The sequence below is a fragment of the Haemaphysalis longicornis genome, unplaced genomic scaffold (genome assembly GCF_048455015.1).
Source record: "Haemaphysalis longicornis isolate Haplotype H1 unplaced genomic scaffold, Haemaphysalis longicornis Haplotype H1 scaffold_13, whole genome shotgun sequence".
Classification (NCBI taxonomy): Eukaryota; Metazoa; Arthropoda; class Arachnida; order Ixodida; family Ixodidae; genus Haemaphysalis; species Haemaphysalis longicornis.
In genome coordinates, this window is record NW_027526233.1 from 44,179,529 (window position 1) to 44,188,408 (window position 8,880).

The 8,880-nt window shown below is 44.8% G+C and overlaps 1 long non-coding RNA gene across 1 annotated transcript; it reads left to right on the top strand.

Annotated features, from left to right (window-relative positions):
- The first annotated feature begins 1,537 nt into the window (after positions 1 to 1,537).
- Positions 1,538 to 6,374, top strand: LOC144164047 (uncharacterized). Its single transcript, XR_013321018.1, has 3 exons — positions 1,538 to 1,964; positions 3,586 to 3,708; positions 6,261 to 6,374. It is a non-coding gene; the product is annotated as an uncharacterized LOC144164047 (long non-coding RNA).
- The last annotated feature ends 2,506 nt before the right edge of the window (positions 6,375 to 8,880 follow it).

Here is an 8,880-nt window from a genome sequence, read left to right on the forward strand (position 1 = left end):
CGTAGCATACTTTGAAGTTGTTTCCTGTCGCCACGTTTTCGAGAGCATTTTATCATGCGTTTCAGGTGTATCACATCACGATTCATACACGGGTACTCCCTGTTGATACGCTTTTTTTAAGGCACGTAAGTGCTTTCACAATGAATGACCATGTCTTTAAACCTTGATCACAGCTCATTAACGTCATTTGTGTCAATAAAGGAAGGGAATAAAGATTCCATATAACTAATAACTGCATCATCATCCGCATGCGTATACAGTAAAATCCGGCTATAATGAACCCGGATAGAGTGAATTATGCTATATATAGAACAAAAATATTTCAGTTACGGAAATACATGGGAAATATATTCCTTATAACGAAGTTCACATCTCATATATCAAACTGTGGGTGCCTAGAATGGCCGCCGAAATGCATGATCTCGGAGCGGCGATTGAGATGTGGATTGGCCGCGACTCCGGAGCAAGAGCCGCGACTGAGACATTGCGCCTCGCACGGAGTGATGTGATGCCCAATACTTTCCGGAACTGTTTTTCCGAGGGCGGGACTCACGACGGAACCCGCCAAGTTAGTGAGTGCGGACCAAGACAGCAGCATCGGTGAACTGTGGGAAGAGCTCGCCAACATTTCCGATGATGGCGCCAGTGAAATCCATCCGACGCTTATAATGAAGCGTTTTCGGCAGTCGCTGTGCTCCGCCAATGCTTCTTAAATTTTTGAGGACCGGACTCGAACTGGTCGAAACAATGTTTCCTGTAGAGAATGATATGTTAGTTGAAGCCGCCAAAACGAAAGTGAAAACAAAAATTACTGTTTTTTTTTTTTGCAAAGTGGGCAGTTATGGCGGAAAGTAGCTGTGATACTTGCTATAAATGGATTATTTTGGTCTGGTAATGGCTTCTGTACTGTTTTAGTTTCTGCATACGTGTATGGCGGAGTTGGGGAGGGGCCGGGGACTCCCGCCCGATCGCAAATCCCACCATAAATTCTGCTGGGAAATAAGGTGGGCATCCTGGGAAATCAGGTGGGCATGGTGATCAATACTGGAAACTTACCTGGGCAACGTTTTTAAAGCTGGGAGTAGGTGGGAATAATGGCGGTAGGTTAGGTGGGCACCTCGGCTATCCTGGGCAATACTGGTGGCCTTACTGGTCAACGTGACCCACCACAACCATGCTGGCGTTAATAGTGTTGACCGATCGTCTGCGATGGGGACGCCCTTTTTTCTCCTTGGCAATGCCCACCGTCGTTTGCCGTTAAAATGCGCTAACAGTGAATAGCGCCATGAGCGTTCGAAAAAAGCGGTATAGACATCGACAGCGCCCATGCAATTTGTTGTGAGCGGAGCATGTTTATATTCGCACGTAAAGTATTTGGAAGCTTAGTCAGTGATATACCTCCAGGCCTAGAAAGGAAGCTTCACTTGAGTAAGCCGACCTGCGTGCGCACAGGCGTGCATAACGCGAACTTATCTAATATATGAACTACATGATGATATGCCGGCCTCTGCATGTATATGAAAAGATGCAACACTACGAAGCCAGCGAGAGAACCGCCACCGTCGTTCCTAGCCGTTGTCGCCTGCAGCCCCCGTCACGCCATGAAATAGCTCATGGAACACGTACTGTTTGCTTACAGAACAGGCTCTCAACTCCTGCTGGATGTAAGTGGCACCTGACCTTACCGTTCACCGACAGCTTAGGCGTCCATGACAATGCTAGAGTTTTATTTATTTTTAACGCGTTTTGAACGGCGCGCGTCACTCGACTCAGTTGGCCGCCGGCAGGGGGGCAGCGCGACACAGACGACGGCGGCGACGTTTCGGCGGCTCGCTCGGCTCCCACCGTCATGGCTGCGTGCAGTGGTTCTACGATTCGGTAAATGCTCAGCGGCGTGAAATTTCTGGTTACGTGATGACTATGGATTTATCTACCGGACGAACAAGTACGGCTGGGCAGTTAAGGTAAGTGAAACGTCGTTTACTAGTCCAGTGTATTTAACGGAGCACTGTTGTCGAGCTGGTGCCGGCCTTTAGGACTGACGTTCTGTGTGTGCAACGTATCGCTCGCGTTGGTGTGCGATATCTATCATATCGGCGTTACGCAGATTTGGCATTTGACAAGCGACCTTTTCCGTCTTGTCACGTATGTAAGCAGCACTTGCTCCAAAGCTTGCGCCTTGGGTTGTGCGAAGTAGAATCATGTGTCATTAGTCAAACTGACCGCACCGAAAACGCTACCGCCTTGTTCTTCGCTATGAGCCACCCGAAAATACCACTTCCCTCCAGCCTCCAGGTTATAAAAATAATGCGTAGCTGTGTAATCGGCTGAGTACTCTCTTTAGGAGAACTGTACACTAACAAAAAAAAAAGGTAAAACGCGGGGTGTGCCTTGAATTCAGTCTAGAGCAGGGTATCGGAGTATATTTAGGGCCCCCTAGCACGCTCCGCACTATGAATGTTTCAGTATTAATGTGTTCAATTATGAGCATGAATAGTGTTGTGCATCCGTCAGCCGCCTCGGGAATATGCATTTATACGAATTTTTATGCGACCACGTTGAAACATTGCGCGTATCGTGCCTCGTCTAGACGTTGGCGTGCTACGGACGAATAAACGGCGTTGTTGTAACCAGGTGGCCGCTGCCTTGCGCGCGCTGTAGAGGTCGAAACTTTTTGTAAGTGGCAATAAAATGTGCGTTCAGACTCTCCATGTCGAAAGGGGTTTGCCTTCTGGTTCTCCCATGCCCATCCAAAGTATCATATTCCCCGCGAGGCACTCCTTTCATTTCATTTCTAATTGTGAAAAGTTACCTTGCAGAAGCGCAAGTGCTTCAAAAGAGCATGCCTGTTTTATCTGCGCTGGCTTTTTCGGTAGTGATCCGCGGCCATTGCAGTTCTTCTGATAGATACAAAAAAAAAAAAACAGTAGTGTCGATATTTCAGTGCATTTTTACGAAACCAGGGTGGTTTAAATTGGGAGGATCCCTCAAATTCGCGCATCCCGTAGTCTGTGTGCAGATTCAGTGCGTGGAACCCCCAAACTAAAAAAGGGGTTCTCAGTTCTTTTTCATGTAAATAAATGAGCAGCTGCTAAATGTCTTGTGCATTCCATCTGGGAACGTTTTACCTTCAGACAAACTTCCCTGATATGTAAAGCCCAAGTTTTGCACCCCTGTATACAACACTTGTGTGAACAGACCACATTCCCGCATGCCTCTACACATCTTTCGAGTGGCGTAGCTTCTGAATGCACAGAGCGTGTATATTTCAAAATAAATGTTTGCCTTATCATTTTATTTTTTGTGCTATTATTGCGGTAAATGTTACTGTTCTTACCAATAATTCTCAGAGAAAAATTAGAAGGATCATTTAAAATATTGATTGCTGATATTCATGCCCCGTGGTTTTTGTCAGTTACGGCATGTTTACGCTCAGCCTAATGTTGTATAGGAGTGATTTTCATAATCTACCCTACAGTGGGCAAGGCAGCCTGGTGATCTCTGTGATTCTGCATTTGGGTGCACCAGGTTCGAGGAAAAATGACTGCATCTGGCATGTTGGTTGATAAAATCTGCATTTTGCAGGCCATTGGCCGCTTGCAGGCAGAGAAGTTGCTTTGAAGATAAAGAACGGGCACGACGTACTCCCAGTCAATGGACGAGACTTCTCGTGGGACGTTGAGTGTGTTCGGGCCTAGTAAAAAAATGGTGACCACATTGCTTTTCTGCAGTTGTGAATTGTCTTGCATTATGTTCCTTCTTCAATTTCAGTAAGCTGAATTTGCCTATTTGAGTTTAAGGATTGTTTTAAAAAGCATTTGAGCCTTAGCAGTGTTACTACTTTGCTTATAATGTTTTGACACAGATAAGGTTGACCGATCAGATGGCTAGGTAACATAACGAAGTCTAATTTCCAAACTTGCACCATCTTTGCATGCATCTAGATAAGTTATCACTGCTTTCATCATATTGCTGCCTAGAACTGTTTCAGTTTGTAATTAAACGTAACGAGGCTTGGTGTTGGCTTTTGGCTAGCGTGATGGTGTCTGCTTAAGCTGAATTTGCCTATTTGAATTTAAGGATTGTTTTACAAAGCATTTGAGCCTTAGCAGTGTTACTACTTTGCTTATAATGTTTTGACACAGATAAGGTTGACCGATCAGATGGCTAGGTAACATAACGAAGTCTAATTTCCAAACTTGCACCATCTTTGCATGCATCTAGATAAGTTATCACTGCTTTCATCATATTGCTGCCTAGAACTGTTTCAGTTTGTAATTAAACGTAACGAGGCTTGGTGTTGGCTTTTGGCTAGCGTGATGGTGTCTGCTTAAGCTGAATTTGCCTATTTGAATTTAAGGATTGTTTTACAAAGCATTTGAGCCTTAGCAGTGTTACTACTTTGCTTATAATGTTTTGACACAGATAAGGTTGACCGATCAGATGGCTAGGTAACATAACGAAGTCTAATTTCCAAACTTGCACCATCTTTGCACACATCTAGATAAGTTATCACTGCTTTCATCATATTGCTGCCTAGAACTGTTTCAGTTTGTAATTAAACGTAACGAGGCTTGGTGTTGGCTTTCGGATAGCGTGATGGTGTCTGCTTAAGCTGAATTTGCCTATTTGAGTTTAAGGATTGTTTTAAAAAGCATTTGAGCCTTAGCAGTGTTACTACTTTGCTTATAATGTTTTGACACAGATAAGGTTGACCGATCAGATGGCTAGGTAACATAACGAAGTCTAATTTCCAAACTTGCACCATCTTTGCACGCATCTAGATAAGTTATCACTGCTTTCATCATATTGCTGCCTAGAACTGTTTCAGTTTGTAATTAAACGTAACGAGGCTTGGTGTTGGCTTTCGGCTAGCGTGATGGTGTCTGCTTATTTACTTCGGGGTTTGTTCTTATGTTTTGGGACATCTTACAGCTTTTTAAACCTGCAACACCGGTTGAGCAAAATAGTGAGCTTGATGTGCTCAATTTATTATTAGTTTTCTTACCCTGTGAACAGTTTTGTTCCACCATGAACATGCACATAATTTAACCGCATTTTGAAGCAGAAATATAAGATGTTACAAGTGTCAAGTAAAAAAAGATGGAGGTAGTCTTGTAATAGTTGGCTTTATCCAAAAAACGAGGAGGAGAGTCGTCACGATACCACAGCCCGAATTGGGAGGCTAAGAGGTGTTGACGTACCTAACTAGCTTGTAATTAATATGGAGCTATAACTGCAAATTAGTTTTATGCATGACTAGGATGGCATGCACTTAATGATGGCTAAACGAAGTTATCTTTAACCTTTTTCTTCATGTGAGTGACCGCAAGCCTTTGAACTATAGAGAACACGTTGCCAGTGGGTTATTCAGGATTAAGTGTTGCAGGTTTCAGGTTTCACATTTGAGCTGATGGGAACTGAGGGGCTGTTGGCCATGGCACGTTTTTTTTATTTTTTCAAAGCAAGGCTTCTTTGGGCTTCATAATCACCCACGGCAACTTAAATTACTAATGTGGATGTGTGCCCCCTCTCATTGAATGGTTAGTCTAGCAGCAGACATCACATCTGGAAGTGCGGTGAAGCATGGTGATGGTGATGAACAGTAAAAAAGGAAAAAAAAAACATCAGATGGCCCACCATATTTTCTTTTTTCTACCGGGCCTCTCTTCATTAATGATCTCCACGTGTGCTCTGCTGGTTCGTTATGTCAGGGTGACGTGGGCATCGAAACAAACATGCTTATTCTCATCTTAGTGCTTAGAAAGCTTTTACTGCTTTCCAGTTCTGCACTTTTACCTCCCACTTGTTTGGCAGTTCCAGTTAATTAGTACATGTGGACATAAAAAAAAGCTGCCGAAGAATCGGACAAACATATTTGACGCTGATCACGCTGCAAGCAAATGGCTACCAATGATGGAGTAGAGGAGAATAACCTTTGCCGGCTGCAGGCTAGTCTCGAGAATGTGCACCTGCTTCCATGGCTTTCTCGTAAAACAAATTGGTGGCAGATGTGCGGTGACAGTAGAATATGCTACTAAGATCCACTGCACTTCTGTCCTGATAATTAGTGCCTTCTGGTGCACAATGCAACAATTATTGCCCATAATAGCATTGCTTGGAGCAGCCAGCTAACCACACGGCTGACCATTTTTCTTAGGAACCCACGTGGACTTTCAATGCATTACATTGGGCCTTTATGTTTGCATTTGGACTGTTTCAGTATATTGAGCCTGATCCTCATTTGTATCTGCTTTTAGCAGTTGCAGTGTCGGTGCGACCACCACCAGGTTCGCTTGCTGGAGGAAAGGTGTTGCTGGAGCTGTGGTGTCCCCTCTTCCCTTCCTCCCTGAGCCAGTTTTGAAAATGTTTGCAGCTGTGAGATGGGCAGGTAAGCAGAATTTTTTCCCTTGTCGTTGCTGTACACTAATGAATCATAAGGAGCCAAAAAACCAGAATTTAGCCTGCAATTTAAATCTCGGCAGCACTTTTCTTTTAACTTACCACTTCAGCTGGATGCATGCACAGCACTCAAGAGCAAAGTTCTATGAACAGTTATTTCTTAGAAAATATTGGTTCTTAAAGTACAACTGCACTTGAATTTTTGGCCATGCAAGAATGCTGTCTAATAGTCGACATAAAAAGAACGGTAGCGTCAGCAACTGGTTTAAAACCTGATTGCACACAGCACAGACGGTCCAATAAATTGGGGTTTGGGTTTTGGGAACCGATGCTGAGAACGGCAGCCGCTCCCGACAGCCTGCAGATACGTGCCGGAAGTGGCTTGTTTCGCACTTTTCTTTCTATGGAAGAACAATACTTTGTCGTGGCTAATTATGTCGTGAAAAAGCAGTGAAAAACGTGTACAGTAAGAAGTGTAACGTGTTCCTACCACACAAGTCGCAGTAGACAATGTGGCCTCTGTACTAGCCTTGGCGCTTCGAGTTTACGAATAGTGGCCTGATTGCAGCAGCTATTTGTAAAAGATGAATGACCTGGTTTCAATCGTGTATGCATAAAAATAACCCGCACGAAGCAGTGATACAGCACTCCAGAGTTTTACCGTCGCACATTTCAATAGCTGTCCTGCAATAAGCTATTCTATTAACACTGTTTTCTCAGTTGCATGTGCTCGGTTATGGCTTACTTCAAAAGCATTAAACAAAAATTTTGGGTAGATTAGAATTTATTTTAAGAAGCAGATTTGGATGTTGCGGATGCGGCTTGCTACATTATTGTGTTCGCGTAGGCTCGGCCAGAACTGGGAGCGCTGAAGACCAACCGCCCAGGTGGGCAGTCGTGTTTGATCAGCCATTTCATACTCGTGGTGATGATGGCACTGATGATGATAATGGTGCTGGTACAAAACTTCCCCCCTGGTGCGCAGTGTGATAAATAGAAATGAAAGCACGTTATGGTCAATCTGCCAGTATATACTCATAGACACTGGAATGCTGGACTACGGACTGGCTTTCATGCAGCATTTTTCTCCCATGCGCGCTGTTTGAACAGTGCAACTGTTGTAGCTGGCTGTAATGTGTGGCGCTAATGCGTTTAAAATACCCAAAAAATGCCGAGTGCTCGTGAGCGTGTGCCTCGAGTAACCGCCAACTGACCCCTGCATGCAGAGTGCCTTTAGCAAAAAAAAAAAAAGCAAAATGTTGGAGGAGTGCCTTGGGTTGCCTAGCGACCAGCAACGCCACAGTTGCTAAACACCTGCTCCATGAAACCTCCACGCAAATGGAGGAAAGCAGCGCATGCGTCGTGCATGTAAGCGCACCACTGCGCCCCAGCTGTTGTCAAGTGGCGCATGCAGCGCTCGTCAAAAGGACCACGACGATATTTTTGCATATGATGACTACTACTGCCACAGTGCAAAGCATCGCGGAACATGTAAACAGACAATTTCAAACTTGTACAAACGTGTGCTGCTGGGTTCTGCAGCGTTCGCGTAGAAAGAAATCCTGCAGCTTCACTATGGCTCAATCCTTGCATGACTTAGTGCAGTGAAAGAAGCCAAATGTCGGTGAAACATTAACATTAATCAACTTAATTAGCATCCCAGACACCAGACCACACAGCCAAATGGTTGAGAGCAAAGGAGTTCAAAAAGTTCTTTAGCAAACGATTGTCCCTCTGTGCTCTCCATTACCCTTCGAGCTGCATTAATTGATTGTATGGTGTATTCGCCGACGCTACAAAGGCGATGAGGCACACTGTAGTGGAGGGCTCAAGATTAATTTTGACCACCTGGGGATCTTTAATGTGTGCTAAAATCTTGGAACATGCACGCACTTATGCTTTTCACCTCCAATTAAAAAAGTGGCCACCGCACACATTGGGCTTCATTGCAAAGTTGGTTGGCACGCATACGTTGTACATTCTTTCATCACTGAGTGGTCATTCCTCTTTTGGGGTCTAACGACGACACCGAGCAAAAAAAAATTGCTTCCAATCCACGCTTTAAAGGTGGTTGGAAAGCAAAGCTGTAAACGACACCCACAATTGCCCATGCCGTTTGTTGAATTCACAAACGTGGCAGTGCAAAGAGTGAAACCACATATTCTGCCAGCCATTATCTGGAATTCACGGGGGCGGCGTCCCGATTGCAGCAGCGTTGGCCATGGCCGGGCTAGAGCGCCGGACGCCGCCGCTGTATCCCGGCCGTGCGTCAGCAAAAAGAAAACGGTGACGAGCGTTTTTCTAAGGGTGAGACAGCGGAACCTCGTCATTCTGATGAGCTAGCTAGGGGCTACACCACCGCACGACACAAGCGCAGACACCGAAGCAATTCGGCATGTGAGCTTAGTGATTCCCATTTATACCGATAACTAGTTAGCTTAGTAAGATTGAGAATTGCGAGAAAGCTGAGGGAACTTT